This window comes from Monodelphis domestica, chromosome 8 (assembly GCF_027887165.1).
Source record: "Monodelphis domestica isolate mMonDom1 chromosome 8, mMonDom1.pri, whole genome shotgun sequence".
In the NCBI taxonomy this organism is placed as follows: Eukaryota; Metazoa; Chordata; class Mammalia; order Didelphimorphia; family Didelphidae; genus Monodelphis; species Monodelphis domestica.
This window is the reverse complement of record NC_077234.1, coordinates 162,726,397-162,745,396: the sequence shown is the minus strand read 5'-3', so window position 1 is coordinate 162,745,396 and position 19,000 is coordinate 162,726,397.

Genomic DNA, 19,000 nt, shown 5'->3' with positions numbered 1-19,000 from the left:
TGTGCTATGTCTAAGGAATAAAAAGACAAAATTGAAACAGTCTCTGCCTTCAGAAAGTTTATATTTTATTGGAAGAAAACATGTGCATATGTAAGTATACATAGAAATAAATATAAAGGAGTTTGGGAAAGAAGGGCTCCATTAGCTGGGGAGACAGGAAGAAAAGGAAGGTTCTTTTTCCTTAGTTTGTGGAACAAGGCAAGCCTGATGGTGGGAAAGTTTCTCAAGTTTGTGTATATCTACTCCAGTTCTATCACATATTCTATGGGAGTTTGGGGAGCACAATAAAATGTGTCCAGTAATTTCCACTCCTAGAAGACTTTATTCAATGAAATTGGTTTTAAAATCCAATTAAAATGTTCTGCTGACATGCTCTCTGTACATGTACTTCCTATACAGCATTTCTAGTATCATCTCTTTCTAACTTAATTGGTAAACATTGCAACATTATAGGGCAGAATTAACACAAACTCGTGGACATTATTCTCAGAAAGCACAAATTTAATGAATACTTCACATTTACAGAACGTTTTACCATTTAGAAATTCTTTCTTAATTTTTTCACAGGTAGGGATAGTGTTGTTATCACTATTTTACAGATGAAGAAAGCGCTATTCAGAGAGGTAAAATAATTTGTCCAAGGTCACAAGGTTAGTAATTGAAATAGAATAATAGATGAGGAGGTGGGAGGGACTTTAGAGGTCATCTAGTACAAACCCCTCATTTTATAAAGGAAGAAACTGAAGAGGAAAAAGATTGCAAAAAGTGTCAGAAGCAAGAGTTGAACCCTAATTACCTGATTGTACCACAGTTTTCACAATACCACAGAATTTTGTGTCTAGGCCCAGTCTTAAATACCACCAGACCTTTAAATTCATTAAGCAAAAGATTGTGGGCCTGAATCTGATTAGGCAACCTTTAAGGAAAGAGTTTAAGGTGACCCTGAATGAAATTTTGAGGGAATTGTTTAAATCTGAATCAAGGTTTTTAAAAAAAGCAGGCATGATCTAGAGATACAAATGTTTTTTAAAATAAGATGAAGTCATTGTCTTTTAACAATTTTGGATTGGCTGGACATCCAGTTCTGAGTTCTATGATTTTATAGAGAAGTGGAAAACTTGGAAAGGATTCTAGAATGAGAATTATAATAATGGACAAAAGTTTGGAAAATATGATTTAATTTTGAGGAAAAGCTAAAGGAACTATGATGACTCAAGCCTGAAAATAAATTTAGTAACAGCTGGGATTGTGTTAAAAAATGTTTAACAACCAGTTCTAAGGTATGACACAGGGGTTGAGGGTGGGGGGCAAGGAGAAGGCATTTGGCACAGTTAAGTTTGAAATGTATTATTAATATTTTATTCATTACTATGTTTTTAAGTTTAGACAATGAAATAATAAATCAAGATTTCTGAGGGCAATTTGGAACTCTGCCCAAAGGGTGATAAAAGACTGTCTGCCCTTTGATCCAGCCATAGCACTGCTGGGTTTGTACCCCAAAGAGATAATAAGGGAAAAGACTTGTACAAGAATATTCATAGCTGCACTCTTTGTGGTGGCCAAAAATTGGAAAATGAGGGGATGCCCTTCAATTGGGGAATGGTTGAACAAATTGTGGTATATGATGGTGATGGAATACTATTATGCTGTAAGGATTGATGATCTGGAAGCTTTCCATATGAACTGGGAGAACCTCAATGAAACGATGCAAAGTGAAATGAGCAGAACCAGGAGAACATTGCACACAGAGACTGATACACTGTGGTACAATCGAATGTAATGGATTTTTCCATTAGTGGCAATGCAGTGATCCTGAACAACTTGGAGGGATTTATGAGAAAGACCACTATCCACATTCAGAGGAAAAACTATGGGAGTAGAACCACGGAAGAAAAATAACTGCTTGATTACATGGGTCAAGGGGATATGATTGGGGATGTAGACTCTAAATGATCATCCTAGTGCAAACATCAACAACATGAAATTAGTTTCTGATCAAGGACATATGTAAAATCCAGTGGAATTGTGAATTGGCTACAGGAAGGAGTAGGGGAGGGAAGGGAGGGAAAGAATATGATTCTTGTAACCAAGGAATAATGTTCTAAATTGACTAAATAAAAATTCTAAAAAAAATCAAGATTTCTGTGGTGAAATTTTCACCTAAATATTTTACAGTTGGTTCTCCTTTGATTTGGATTCAATACATTATTAGGATAGCTTTCCTTTTTTTATTTTTAAAGAATTGTTATTTATTTTGAACATTCAAGTTTGAGTCTGGAAAACTCTCCCTCTCTATTCTTTCCCTACCCATTGTGAAAGCAAGAAATATAATATCAATTTTACATATAAAATTATGAAAAATACTTCCATATTAGCCATGTTGTACAAAAAAAGTGAGAAAAATGAAAGGTATGAGATGTTGGATTATTCTAGTTTCCTGCCAAATTACTTTCCAATTTTCCTCAAAATTTTTGTTAAATAGTGAGTTCTAGTTCCCATAGCTTGGATCTTTGCATTTATCAAACACTAGATTAAATTGGCCATTTACTAGGTCATTTACATCAATGACAAATATAAAACCCAGTGGAATTGCATGTCGGCTATGGAAGGAGGGTGGGGGGAGTTGAGGGAAAGAACATGAATCTTGTAACCATAGAAAAATATTCTAAATTAATTAATTCAATAAAAATTCCCAAATAGACAAATAAATTGGCCATTTACTCCTATGTATTCTGTATCTAATCTAGTCCACTGATCCACCATTCTATTTCATAGCCATTTCCAGATTGCTTTGATGATTAACACTTTGTAATACAGTTTGAGATCTGCTATTGCTAGCTACCTTCTTTGGCATATTTTTCATTGATTTCCTTGATATTCTTGATCTTTTGTTATTCTAGATGAATTTTGTTATTATATTTTCTGGCTCTATAAAATTATTTTTAATTGTGATTAGTATGGCACTGAATAAGAAAATTAATGTACGTAGAATGTTGTTTTCATTATATTGACTTTTTACCTATGAGCAATTAATATTTCTCTAGTTGTTTATATCTGACTTCATTTGTGTGAAAAGTGTTCCGTAATTTTTTTCATATAGTTTCTGAGTATGTCTTGGCAGGTAGACTCCCATGTATTTTATATTGCCTACAGTTATTTTTAATGGAATTTCTCTTTCTAATTCTATCTATTGGACTTTGTTGGTAATATATAGAAATACTAATGATTTATGTGGATATTTTATGTAGGATTTATGTAGGATATTTTGTATCCTACAACTTTGCTAAGGTTGTTAATTATTTTGATGAGTTTTTTAGTTGATTCTCTAGGATTCATTAATTATACCATCATGTCATCTGCAAAGAGTGATAATTTTGTTTTATCATTGCCAATTCTAATTCCTTCAATTTCTTGTTTATCTTTTAGTGCTATAGCTCATATTTCTAGTACAATATTGAATGATGGTGTTGATAATGGGCATCCTTGCTTCACCTTTGATCCTACTTCTGGTTTATCTCTATTATAGATAATGCTTGCTGATGGTTTTAGATGGATATTACCTATCATTTTAAGGAAAGCCCCGTTTATTCATGTATTCTCTAGTGTTTTTTTAAATAGGAATGGGTGTTGTACTCTTTTTCTACTTTTTCTACATCCAGTGAGATAATCATATGATTTATGTTGCTTTTGTTATTTACACAGCCAATTAACTGATAGTTTTCTCAATATTGGACAAGCCCTGCATTCCTGGTATAAATTATACCTGGTTAAAGTGAATGATCCTTGTGATATGATTGCTATAATCTCTTGGCTAATATTTTATTTTAACATTTTGTATCAACATTCATTAGGGAGGTTAGTTAATAGTTTTCTTCTTTATGTTTGGCATATTTATGTTATAAAAATAATTTGATAGGACTTCTTTTTTGCCTATTTTCCCAAATAGTTTATTTGGTATTGGAATTAATTGTTCTTTAAACATTTAATAGAATTTACTTGAGAATTCATGTGGTCCTGGGGATTATTTCTTAGGGAGTTCACTTTATGACTTTAATTTCTCTAAGATAGGATTATTTAAATATTGTTTCCTTTTCTGTGAATTTGGGTAATTTGTATTTTTGTAAATATTCATCCATTTCCCTTAGGTTGTCAGTTTTGCTTGTATTTGATTAAGCAAAATAGCTTTTAATAAATGCTTTCACTTCAGCTTCTTTGGTGGCAAATTTACCCATTTACCCATTTAGTTTTTTATATTGATAATTTGATTATCTTCTTTCTTTCTTTCTTTCTTTTTAAATCAAATTAACAAGTGTCATATTTTTAAAAATATAAAACCAGTTCCTAGTTTTATTATTTCAAAGATTTTCTTACTTTCTATTTCAGTAATCTCTCCTTTGATTTCTGGCACTTTGGTATGTAATTGAGGATTATTTTTTTCAAAAAATAAACCCTTACCTTCCATCTTAGAATCAATATTATGTATTGATTCTAAGACAGAAGAGTGGTAAGGGCTATGTAATGGGGGTTAAGTGACTTTCCCAGGGTCACACAGCTAGGAAGTATCTGAGGTCAGATTTGAACACAGGACCTCCTATCATTGGGCCTGGCTCTCAATCCACTAACCTAGCTGCCCCAATTGGGAATTTTTAATGTGTTCTTTTTTCTATTTTTTTTGATTGTAGGATCAATTTATTGGTCTTTTTCTATTTTATTTATGTAAGTATTAGAGATATTATTTTTCCTAAATAATGCTTTGGATGGATCCCATACATTTTGGTATGTTGTCTCATTGTCGTCATTCTCTTTAATGAAATTAATATTTCTATGATTTATTCTTTGAACCACTCATTCTTTAGGATTAGATTATTTACTTTCTAACTTAAATCTATGTTTCCACAGCCCTTCAATCAATGTAATTTTTATTGCATTATAGTCTGAAACGTATGTATTTAATTTTTATGCTTTTCTGTATTTGGTTGTGAGATTATTATTCTCTAAAACAGTTTTTTAAAGTCAGTTTTTCAAAGGTACCATGTACAGCTGAGACAAAGGGATATTATTTTCTATTTCCATTAAATTTTCTTCAAAGGTCTATCATATCTAACTTTTCTAAAAATCTATTCATCTCTTTACCTTATTTCTTATTTATTTTATGGTTAGATTTGTCTGTTTCTGAGAAAGGGAAGCTGAAGTCCTCTAATGGTATACTTTCACTTTCTATTTCCACTTGTAATTCATTTAACTTTTCCTTTAAGAATCTGGATGCTATGCCATTTGGTACACATATGTTTAGTGTTTATTCTATTTCACTGTCTATGGTATCTTTTATTTTATTTTATTTTATTTTAATTTTTTTTACTAAAACCCTTACCTTCCGTCTTGGAGTCAATACTGTGTATTGGCTCCAAGGCAGAAGAGTGGTAAGGGTAGGCAATGGGGGTCAGGTGACTTGCCCAGGGTCACACAGCTGAGAAGTGTCTGAGGCCAGATTTGAACCTAGGACCTCCCATCTCTAGGGCTAGCTCTCAATTCACTGAGCTACCCAGCTGCCCCCTCTATGGTATCTTTTAACAAAATTGTAGACTCTGTTTATTCCTTTTAATTTGATCTACTTTTGATTTGAGATCATGATTGCTACTCTTGTTTTTGCTTTTAACCTTAGCTGAAGCATATAAATTGTAGCCTCTTATTTTTACTCAGAGTCTCTCTTTTTCAGGTATGTGTTTCAAAACACATGTTATTAAATTCTATTTTCTAATCCATTCTGCTATCCCTTTCCTTTTTATGGTGGGGGGGTTCATCTTATACACATTCACAATTATGGTTATTGACTATATTTCCTCCATCTTTTGCTGCCCCCACAGTTAATCCTTTTCTCTCTATTTTTACCCTGTCCCTCATCAAAAGCTGTTTTGCTTCCAACCCCTGTGTCCCTTAAACTACCCTCCCTTCCATCAGTTTCCCTTATCCCCTTCTCCTTCTACTTCCCTGTAAGGTAAAATAGATTCTTATATCTAATTGAGTATTTTTATATTATTCCCTCTTAGAGTAAATTCTGATGACAGCGAGGTCCAAGGGTTTCCCATGCTATTTTCTCATCTACCTTTCTTTTCACATTTTTTATGTGAGATAATTTCTCCCACTCTTCTTCTCCCTTCCCCTCCCTTCCAGTGAGCCCTCAATTTTATGAAAGGCATATTTATTGTATATAAAGGAAATATTGTCTATGTTGGAAAATTGTTATATGATTATAGACAGACCTGGAGCAGATCTTAAACATTCAGTTAGACTCCCTGCATTATATAGATGAAGATACTGAGAATTTGAGAGAGAAAATGATTTTTCTAAGGTGATAGAAGTTATAAGCAAGAATTGGGATGTAAATCATGGTCATTGCTTTGAGATTCTCTATTCTTCCTACTGAATCATACCAAGCTATTCTCAAGCACCAAGTGCACAAGAGGACATGAGCTGAACTATTAACCAAGCAATTGTAAGTAAACATTCTCTGATGAGGTGGAGTCTTATACATAGATGAATTAGTGAGAATAATTATGGCATTTCCTCTGGAGGCTTAAAAAATAAGTTAGATAATGATAAATGAATACTTCTTAAGTGCCTACTATGTGCCAGACCAGGGGCATAAATATATAGTTAGGAAAACTAATGAAATAATTTCCCCAAGTTTTGTCTAGATACAATTTTTATGACTTGTCTGAATCATGTCCCTGGGAATTGAGGCAGTTCCTGGCAGCTTGAGATATAATAATACTAATGTGAGGAGGTGTTGGATAGGCATGGTTTGCCACATTCATGTCTGATGAGTGATGCCTCTGAAACTTCTATTGCATTTCTTTTTTATTTAATTTTCTTGACTATAAGTGAAAAAGTAATATCCAAAGCAGTACTGTTTTATCTACCAGAAAGCAATCATTTTATTATTTATGTATTTAAAAATAGTGTTTAATAGACATAAATAGGCATGGTTTTAGCTCTGAAAATCTTCTGTTCTGCATGTGCTGACCAACCCAGGTACACTCATCTAAAAACGTGTACTCAAACAGAAATATACCTAAAAGCCATTTTGCAGCCTTCTATTTGATTGATACCCCTTTCCTCCAATAGATACATCCATTTCCCCATCCTATACAATTCTATATTATATCAATCTGTAATAAGAAAAATTATCCTTTCAAACTGTAAGGTCCTTGGAGAGTTTTAAATGTCTTTCAAACCTAGCACAGAGCTGTGCCCACAGTAGATACCTTAGGAAAATCTACTGAGTTTAGAAGACAAAGTGACTGATGAAGAAGAGGAAAGGAAAACTGAGGAGATTCAGGGTCTTCCAAACTTTTCCTTCTTCCAGAATGGTATAGTGAGCAGAACTCTGGTTCTAGAGCCTGAAGACCTTTGGTGGATTTAAATCCTATATTTAGTATGTAGTACTTCTGTGACTCTGGGCAAGTTATTTAACCTTTCTGAGCTTCAATTTCTTCATCTGTAAAGAAAGTGGGCAAGTTAGATTAAATAGCCTCTAGGATCCCTTCCTCTGAGTCTTTTACTCATTCAACTCTTTATATCTCATTGCTCACCATGCCCTAACTCTGCTCCTGTGGGAATAAAGAAACCCTGAAAAGCTTCACAAATAAAAGTATAGAAGAGATGATGGGGTGTGATGACTTAAACTCATGAATGCTCATTTCCCATTGCTCCTCTGACCCACAACCAACTCCTTTAAACCAATCAATTCAGGTATTATTACTTATTACCTCCCCCTCACAGTGAAAATTTCAGCCAAAATCTAAGTTTCTAGAATTTCCTACTTCCAGTATCTAATACCCAAAGGAGTATTGGGAACAAAGAGATAGTCTCTAATTAGTCTTGTCGCACTCAGCCTTTTTTATGTGTGTATTTCTGTTATATATATATATATATATATACATATATATATATATGTATACACACATATAGAATATATACATATCTACATGGATATATCTATCTACATGTGTATGCATGTATATAGATATCTGTGTATATAGATACACATAGCTTTAGTAACTATATATTATTTTGCCTTCATAATCCTGTCTGTCTAATGGAAATCAAAATATGAAGCAAACTAAATTAAAAGGTCATCTGAGGACTAGTCCTAAGGATTAGCCATTCTAAAATAGAAGATCAATGCACAGTGGTGTGTGTCTAATGTACACCTCTGGGTTTCTTCTTACAGCTTAAATCAAAATGGTACCTTTTAAGCCTTAATTGCAATACTTTTCTGGTGCTGCTTCCAGTCCCCCTCCCTGTTTCCACCTCCAGCAACTTTAAATCTCTGAACCTGCAGATGTTATTGCTTTCCTATTAAAGACAAATGTTTTGGAACAATTCATATTTTCTTCCATATGGCAATGGAAAGACCTTAATTGCTTGGAGTGAGCTATTTGATCAGTGTGTTTACTCATTTTCTTTTAGAAGATAAAAGAATATTTGCTAGGCTCTAAAATGAAATAGATGAGGTAAAACCCACATTTAATACATCCTTTCAGCTAGCACATGCTTTATATATTAAATATCATAATTGTAGCATTTCCTGAATCATTCTTTTTAATGAAGTTAAATGCAATTTATTAACATAGTGACTAAAATAGCAGTGACATTTGTGCCTCAGCAGCCACCACATCAGGTTAAATATGGCAGGGACTGAGCCCAGGTAATTTTGCAGTTTGACTTAGTGGAACCCCAGGACATTTATAGATTAGGCCATTAGCAAAGAGAGCCAGTGGCTAAACTGGCATGGGACGATTATCTTGATATGAATCAGGCTTAGTTTGCAAAACCTAGAGGCCTATTTGACACATAGACATCAGCCTTAAGTAGAATTCATGCTACCACAAATGCCCACGGGTAGTACCAGTATTGATTAAGCACTGCTTGTTTTTATTTAGCCACATCCACAAGGCTCTAATTATTTGGTGATGGAGGTTGGAGAGCTGGAATGAAAAGTAGCAGATCTGTAGGGGAAAAATTATGGAAGTCAAAATCTTGACTTTTAAATTCTGTGTATTGGTCTTTGGGAGATAGCAGGGAATGGAGGAAAAGTATGTTGGGAAAAGGATATCTTGGATACAACCACATGAGTCTGATGAAGATTCCTTGGGGGCAAAATGCTGGGCCTGGGGAGATGACATTCAATATCAGGTTAAAGAGAGTACTCACCATTGCCAACTCTACTATATCTGCCCCCAAGGTCACCATCCTCTTTTCTGACCCACTTATCTTTCTTGTTCCTTCTATCTCCAGCCCATCACTCCCATACCCCATTAACCCATCTCTCTTTGCTTCTACCCCTGCCCCAGTTCTGATTCTGATTTCTCAAACTAAAATGCAATTAGAAATGGAAAGAATTGGAAGAAAGATATAGAACAGATGTAAGAAACAATGTTCTTATACTGCTTCATACAGCTCATAAGTGCTTCCATAAATTTATGTTCTCATCAATGAGGGCATCCCCTGAACTTGTACCAATTGCATCCTAGTCATGTCATCTTATCCCATTTGAGTCTTGTCCACGTTCACCTATAGGACTTCCAAAGAAGAAAATCCCATTAGATTGTAGGCCATCTTCTAGGTCTTACATTTTTTTTACAAAACAGAACTCTTCTTCTCCCTACCCCCAATAAAAACCAACAACTTTCTTATAGACTTCTGTATTTTTGAAAGCACTACCATCCTTTCAGTCTCCCAGGTTTATATTTTGGCATTTTCTTGGCCTCCTCAGTCTCCCTCACTCTACATATCCCATCCATCAGTTGCCATATATTGCTATTTCCACTTCCACAACATCTCTTGCACCTGACCTCTTTTCTCTTCTCATATAGCTATCATCTTAGTTCAGGTCTTTGTTACTTCTCTTTTAGAGTATTCCAGAAGATTTTTGATTTGCAAAAGACCGAGGTGCCATAAGCAACTCTGAGAAGTGGGGTAACCCAGCCAGCCGCTGCTGCTGCCCAAGAATGAGGTTATAGCAGCTCCCACTCCCAGAGGCCTTCCTTCCTGAGGAATAAAACATCCCTGCTTCTCAGGGCAGACTATAGCAGCCCCTTTTCTCCTTGTCAAGACTCTAAGTATGTCTTCATATGCATCAATACCTAGGCTAATTACAGCTTTGCCTAATCCATCATCCATGAATGAATAAAAATGGATTTCCCTTATGTTTAGTAAGTCTCCGTCCCAATTGGACACTGTGATTGAGCTCCCTAGCATGGCTTTCCTTGTGTGTATCCTAGAGCCTTTCCCTCAGAGCTAGCAAGTACTGTGAAAGCTTTAAAAAGAGCTAGAAAAGCAGAGCTTTTGCTCCTCCCAGGGAGGAAGCCAATCAGATGAAAACGTAGCTTTTTCTCATTTCCTGTTACCTAGCGGGAGTGAATGGATAAAGAGGCCTGTGAGGACAGGGTGAGAAAGTGGAACAATTCTTCAGGCTGAACCCCATCCTCCCTCTTTAAACCACAACGAGTCTAATTAAAATCAAATGGCCTTTATGAAATGCCCACCATTTCAGTAGAAAACCTCCAACTCAGTTTGCTTCAATTTAACAAGGACATATTGGATAGAGAACTAGCCTCAGAGTCAGGAAGATGTGAGTTCGGGTCCAGTTTCTGAAATATATGTGTAGACAGAATCCACTTTCCAGGCCCGTCCTCCCCACGGTCCTCCAAACCCCACAAAACCCACAAAGCACGCCCGGTCCCGACCACGTTCCACTACAGCGCCAACCCAGAGAATGCTCTGCATCCCTCAATGTATGCATGCAAAATGGGATGCGGGGTAGGAGGAGCTTGGGGAGGACAAGCCAGGAAAGTGGATTCTATCTACACGTATACACCTGTGTGAACCTGAGTATGTCACTTAACTTTTCAGTCCTTTGGTCAACTTGTTGCAGAGAGGGTGCTAGTGTTCATTGAAGGTGAAGTGAGGTAAACTAAGTCACTGACCAGAAGAATCTGTTTTTCCCTGGGAAAGTAGGAATCAGAACAGAGCTTTCCTCTGAAGGTCCGTCAGCTCAGAATAGTTGGAATCCATGAGAAAATAACTCCCTTAGTGCCGGCATCTGGGGTAAGATACAGGGAATGCCCTGTACCCCAGCCACGGACCAATACAGCTTTTAGGTGCTAAGGCTTCCAGGTGAGGTCTCCTAATGAACATCGTTCGCCTTGTATCTTGCACTCTAAAAAACTGCATTGTAGCTTCCGTCGGGTGCAGCTCTCACTAGGAAGGCTGCCCTGGCCAGTTAGGTGCGCATTAGTAGTCAATAGATTCATAACTCAATATTGGTTCCTTTAATTGAACTTCTGGGTGTCGGGACTCGCTTTATGAAGTGCCCCACTTCAAAGGAAGCTTCCACTGCAGTCCCCTTCACTAATAAAATCCCAGGTGGAGTTCAGAAAACAAACTCCGCCCTCCCCCAACCCACCCTGCTATTTGAGGGGTATACAAAGACAAGGATGAAGAAACTCCCGGACCTGGAGAAGTTTACATTTACCCAAGGGTGGGAGGAATGAGTTCCCGTGTTGGGGACTCCTACCAGCTTGGAAGAGTCGAGAGTTAAAATTTCAGCATAAACATTGACACCTCGGAAATGGGCAAAAGTGACAAATCGGGGCTGGGTTTCTTGTTTTGTTGTTTGGCTGGGCTTTAGAACGTGATCAAGAAAATGCTGATAACTTCAAAGTATGTTGCCTGAACATTCTGTTTGGAGAAGTGATTGTTAAGTGTTTACCAGCACATTCCTGTATGTAAATGAACTCAAAATGTAGAAAATGAAATGAGAGGAAGAATGGTGCAGTGGATGGAGGGGGAGCTGAAGACCTTGGTCCAATCTCTGTCTGACACATTCTGGCTTTGTTTCAATGCAGTCAGTCAATGACCTAGTTTCAGAAAAAGTACCAATCCGTTTTGCTAGAGAGAGTTCCCCATATTAATGAAATCGCAGAGCCATTCCTAATCCTGTCCATATAAAAGAAATACAAAGTAATTTGGGTGTGGGGTTAGAGAAATGCTAACAACTGGCATTAGGAAAGATGCTAGGACAATAAGCACAAGATGGAGAGCCACTTTCCCAAGCTGGATGTTATATATACAATAGTGATATAATACTGTATATTGAGGAGCTCTGATCTACCAGCCTAGGGGACTATCACGCTGGAAGAAATCATTGACACCGACTACATAAAATCACTATAGGAATAAAATGTAGAATAATAGTTCATTGGAGTTTCTGATGTAACAGATCTATGTATTGATGAGTCATTCAAGCAACAAATAACAGATGCATGTGTACAAGGTACTATATTAGGGATATTTAAAGAGCATATCACTGGGAAGCAAAGTGGCTCTGGAGTTGGGAGGATCTGGATTCAAATCTAGCCTTAGGCATTTCCTAGCTGTATCACCCTTAACAAGTCACTTAATCTCATTTGCCTAGCCTTTGCCCTTCTGTTTTAGAAAGTTGTTACTAAAACAGAGAGTAAGGCTATTTTTTAAAGTATACCATATAGTTTCTGTCCTCAAGGAGCTTATACTCTAGATGGGAAATGAAATAGTTACAAGAGCCAACTCTACGAAGAAGTTTCTCACAAGTACCAAATGAATTACATAGATAATATAAGGACATCAGAGCATAGGGAGATGACTCTGGATTAAGATCGTTTTTAAATAAGGACAGAGTTAAGTTGGGTCTGGAAGGATAGGTATGACAAAAGAAAAGTAGAAAAACTAAAATAATAGCAAATAGGCAAGTGTAATGGAAAGAAGGGAGAAAAATGAAAGGCAAATGTGAATAGATGGTGATTTTTATTAAAACATTATAAACCAAGAACTTTTGGAAAATGTGAAACAGAAAAGATTTCAGAATTTCAGAATCCAAAGGACCATTTTAAATTTATCTTTAGCCAGAAAAAAATAATGATGACACTTGGGTAGAAGGTGGCAGTAATTAAGCTTTGAGACGGAAACTTTTCTGGGACAGTTAACTGTGTAAAATTTGTCTTTCTTCCTTGGAAACCTTCTCTGGATCACAATTTCCTAATAAAATTTCTTCAGAGGTTTGCTGTGAGTCATGAAGGAATAAGGAAAAGATGAGGATGGAGAGGTAAGCAGAATGGGTAAACTATCTATTCTCTTGACTAGGCAGCTCTTGATGCTTCTTATTTCAGCAAACTCTAAGCAGATGCTTAGCTCCCAGAAAGTTACTGTGGCTTTCTAATGCTTTGGTGAAACAGGAGTTTAATCCAAATTCTCCCTAACTTCTCTTAAAACAAACAACTTTATTTTTAACATTCTTTTAAAAAAAATTAAGTTCCAAATTTTTTCATCCCTTTCATCTCTCCCCCAGTCATCAAGAAGGCAATCCATATGATGTGAAGTCACACAAAACATATTTCCATATTAACAATGTGGCAAAAAATCAAGGAACATTAAGAAAGTGAAAAAAGTATCCTCAATCTAAGCTCAAAGTCCATCAGTTTTTTCTCTGGAGGGCATCAGTTCATGTAAGTTTTCGCAGATCTTTCTGAAACTATCCTGCTCATTATTTCTTTTAGCATAATAGCATTCCATCATGATCATATATCACAACTTTTTCAAGGTTTCCCCAAATTGATGGCATCCCCTCAATTTCCAAATCTTTGCCACCTCAAAAAAAGCTGATATATACATATATATTTTGTATGTGTAGTTCTGTTTCCCTTTTCTTTGAACTCCTTAGTTTTTGGACCTAGTAGTGGTATTACTAGGTCAAATAACTGGGAATTTGACCTGCTATTTGTGTATACAGTTTTATAGCCCTTGAACCAAATTGTTCTCCAGAATGGTTGAACTAGTTTACAACTCCTTTTTGCCCACCCCTTCCAGCATTTTTCATTTTCTTTTTTTTGTCATGCTGGCCAATCTGATAGGCATTCATTGCTACTTCAGATTTGTTTTAATTTGTATTTCTCTTATAAAGTTGTGATATAGAGCATTTTCAAATGACTTGATAGATTTTATTTCTTCTTCTGAAAATTGCCTGTTTATACCTTGTGATCTTTTATCAATTGGGGAATGGCTACTATTTTTGTATAATTGCCTCAGTTCTCTATATATTTGAGAAATGGGGACTTTATCAGAGAAACTGGCTGTAAATTTCTACCCCCTCCCAGTTTCTTACTTTCCTAATTTTTTGGCTACAATGGTTTTGTTTGTACAGATATTTTTTTAATTTTATGTCATCAAAGCTATCTATGTTACTTCCTGTGATTTTCTCTAACTCTTGTTTGGTCATAAACTCTTCCCTTATTCATAGACCTGACAGGCAATTTTTCCCATGCTATCCTAATTTGTTTACTTATCTCCCTTTATTTCTAAACTGGTTACTTATTTTGATCTTATTTTAGTCTCTAGTGTGAGATATTGGTCTATGCATAGATTCTGCCAAAATGCTTTCTGGTTTTCTCCCAAATTTTTGTCAAATGATGAATTCTTGTCCCCAAAGCTTGGATCTTTGGGTATATTAAACATAAACTTACTAAGGTTGTTTACTACTGTATATTATATACCTAATCCATTCCACTAATCCTCTTTCTTAGCCAATACCAGATTGTTTTGATGACTGACACTTTGTAATATATTTGCAATCTAGTACTTCCACCTTCCTTTATAACTTTTTTCATTGATTACTTGGTATTCTTGACCTTTCGTTCTTCCAGATGAATTTTATTATTTTTTCTAACTTAAAAAAAGTACATTTGCATAGAACTGAATAAGTAAAATCATTTACATAGAATTGTCATTATATTGTATTTAATTATATAATATTGTATTTTCCTTTACAGAGTGGATGCTATGTCACTTGGTCCATATAGATTTAGCATTGATATTACTTCTATGATTTCTTTTAGCAAGATGTAGTTTCCCTACTATTCCCTTTTAATTAAGGGGTCTGTTTTTTCTTTTGCTTTGTTTGAGATTATGATTGGTATCCTCCCTTCCCCTCCCTACACACATACTCTGCTGTCTTTATTAGGTTTTTATTCTTCAAAGTAGATTCTGTTGCAACCTCTTATTTTAAACTCTACGTGTTTTTTACTGTTTCAACTGTGTCCAGAGGACCCTCTGGAGAAAGAAAGGACATTGAGGTTCTGTCATTCTAGAGTTGCATAAAGTACACACATGAACTCAGACATGTGTGAACCCTACATATATGTACCTTACTATTATTGTAAATATGTGGTCACTCTCCATTGCAAAACTTTATTGGATTCTGGTCTGTAATCCATTCTGCTTTCTGCTTCTGTTTTATGGGTGACTTCTTCCCATTCCCATTCCTAAATGTGATTATTAACTGCACATTTCCCTCCATTCTTTTTTTCTACTTATTCTTCTCCCTCTTAGTTTATTTTGCTTCTGATCAACAGCTCCCTTAGTCTTCCCTTCCTTTTATCATGCCCTCTTTTCTCATTCCCTTATTCCTCCACTCCACCTTATTTCCCTGTTGGATAAAATAGATTTCTATACCAAATGGAGTGTGCATATATAGATATATACATATAGATATCCTCTTCCCTCTTTGAATCAATTCTGATGAGAGTCATGTTCAAGTATTATCTCCCTCCCTCATTTTCCCCTATATATTTCCCTCCACTATAAAAACTCTTCTTTGTACACCACTTTTATGTGAGATAAATTTCCCCCTTCTCCCTTCTGTTTTTCTCTCAGTGCATCATTTTGTCACCCATCCATTTTTTTTAGATCATCTCAACATAATCAATTCACTCTAATGCCCCCTTATCATAAAATTCAACTAACTGCCCCAATAATGACAAAATATTTTAGGGATTATATGTATCATCTTCCCATATAGGAATGTAAATAGTTTAACTTAATCCAGTCCTTTATGATTTCTTTTTCCTATTAACTTTTTATGCTTTTCTTGAGTATTGTATTTGAAAGTCAAATTCTCTATTCACTTGGCCTTTTTTCATCAGGCTCTCTAAACTGTGAAGAATCCAGTGGTCAAATGACCTTCCTAACCTCATCTACAAGCAGCTGATCAGAGGTAAAGAAGCCCTTTTGGTCCAATATGGCAGTAGCTGATGAGCTGTTGAGCGACCTTTGGAGCACAACTAAGAATAAGTCAGGCTAGACATGCGGATAAACATGGCTGCAGTTTAGATGCAGGAATCTATCTCTCCTCATTGCCTACCAATATAGACTACCTCAAAAGGCCAAAAAAACCTAATTCATATGAACAAAGGGACTCCACAGTAGGACACAACAATGAAGGTATGTGGGATTTGGGCATTTCCACACTATAAGAGGGTGTGTGAAGATTGGATTTATCTCTCCCCTGATTGTAACACTGAAGGTACTTAGCTCTTCCTTTATTGGGAAGATTGAATTGTAATCCACAATCTATTTTTAGATTTTTAATCCCCAAAAGGTGATAACTCAGTATTTTAAGGAGAACTACCCATTTTAAATACAAAAAGGTGTTAAGTAACTACAAAAGGTGAACTAACCAAAAAAAGGTGCTAAGTATAACCCAAAAGATATAATCTAACCAAAGAAGGTATGAACTAAAGAGTGGGCAGTCCTGGAGAAAAGCATCTGCTGTGATTGGTAGATGTGAAATTTAGAGGAGGTGACACAAGAGAAAAAGATCGTTAAAAAGAGAATCAGAGGCCAGAAGAATATATATTCAATTCAAAATTCAAGTTGGATGAAGGTTTCTCTGATTCAGAGTTGGACTGGAGGAACTGGCTGGAGGAACTTGTGCAGGAGACCTTGACTGCTTTTCCATTTTAGATGGTCACCATTGGTGAGTGAAAGGCTGACTTAGTGACACTGCCTTTCTAGAAGGTCTAAACCTCCAAAAAAGGCCCATTGTCTTGAGACTTTTTTCCCCTGGCTGGGGCTTAGAAATTCTAACTAATATCAGAAGAAGCCAGATCTCTCTCTCTCTCTCTCTCTCTCTCTCTCTCTCTCTCTCTCTCTCTCTCTCTCTCTCTCTCTCTCTCTCTCTGTCTCCTTTTCTCTCTTCCTTAATATCTTCCCTTTATTATAAATAAACTACCATAAATTCCATCTACTTTAGTAATTCATTTTGGGATTTAGAAATTAAATCCCTGGCGTCCACCTATTTAAAATATTCAGAATCCAACCACAATTAAATTTAACAGGTGAAATAGCTTCCACCAAAACTTGAGCTGATCTACGTTCCCCTACCCCACCTAGGGAGCCAGAGTCAGAGTCAGCACATGCTAGAATCAACGAGTGAGCAAGGAGTACCTCTAAGTCCTTGGCAGTTGACTAAGACCACCAAAGACCCATCCCTGAGAGCAGCTAGACTTCAAACCCCAATAGGTGGAAGAGCACAGACCCTGGGTGTGGAGATAGCACAGAGAAGGGCTAAAAACAATAGAAGCTCCAGAGACTCAAGAGGTGGCCTCAGGCAAAAACCTCACTCCTTAGCTCCAAACACAGAGAGCCTGTCCTCCTCACTCAGATATATGAGTGGAAAGGGAAGGAACAACCAGCATAGTGATGGCAAACGATGCCCAGGAAAAACAACTTCCCAACACCACGAAGAACAAGAAGAAGGCTTTGACCCTGGATAATTTTTATGGAGGAAAAAGACTACAAAGGAAATATCAGAAGAGGACAAACATAAATGCACCCAAACCTTCCAAAAAATGTAAATTGGCCAAAAGATCTTGAAGAATTTAAATTGGGGCTTATGAAAAAGATGGAATAATATTGGCAAAAAAGTGGGAATTGGTTTAAAAAGAAGACAACAGTTTAAAAGACAACAACTCCCAATTGGAGAAAGAAGCCCAGAAATAAAATGAAATGATAAATAAATTAGAGGCCACAATTAAACAGCTGGAAGCCATGAAAAGCAGGATAGACTAAACTGAAAAGGAAAATCAAAAGATTATAGTGGAAAACCAGTCTTTAAAGTCCAGAATTGGGCAATTAGAAGCCAAGGATCTCACAAAACAGCAAGAATTAATAAAGCAAAATCAAAAGATTAACAAAATAGAAGGAAACATGAAATATCTCACTGAGATGACTGACCAAGAAAACAAATCTAGAAGAGACAATTTGAGAATCATTGGTCTACCTGAAAACCCAGAAGTAAACAGAAACTTTGACATCATACTAGAAGAAATTATCCAAGAAAACTGCCCTGATGTTCTTGAACAAGAGCGAAAAACAGACATTGAAAGAGTTCATAGAACTCCATCTATACTAAATACTCAAAAGACAACTCCAGGAATGTAATTGCCAAATTTAAGAGCTTCCAAGCTAAGGAAAAAAATTTACAAGAAGCCAAAAAGAGACAATTCAGATATCAAGGAGTGTCAATCAGGATCACACAAGCTCTGACAGCTTCCACACTAAAGGGCCACAAGGCTTGGAATATGGTATTCAGAAAGGCAAGAGAATTCGGTCTTCAACCAATGATCAACTACCCATCAAAACTGACTATATACTACCAGGGGAAAGTATGGGCATTCAACAAAATAAAAGATTTCCAAGTATTTGTAAAGAAAAGACCAGAGCTAAGCAGAAAGTTTGATATCCAAACACAAAGATCAAGAGAAACATGAAAAGGTAAATAAGAGAGAGGAAAGAGAGAACATTTTTTTATTTAAAATTTCTTCTTTAAGGGCTTCAGTAAGATCAAATTGTTTATAATAATATATGGAAAAAATGTTTCTTGTAACTCTTAAAATTATATTCACTATTATACTAATTAGAAGAATCATTCATAGGTAAAGATTGGGGTAATAAGTGCCCTAAGATGATATGCAAAAAATAAAAAAGGGAGGAGGGAATAGAAGATGGCACCAAGAGAAACCTGAAGAAATAAGATAAATAAGATAATCTATATCACACAAAGAGGCACATGGGAAGGGGAGGGGAAGAATACTATCATAAGAAGGAGAGGAAGAGAGTGCTA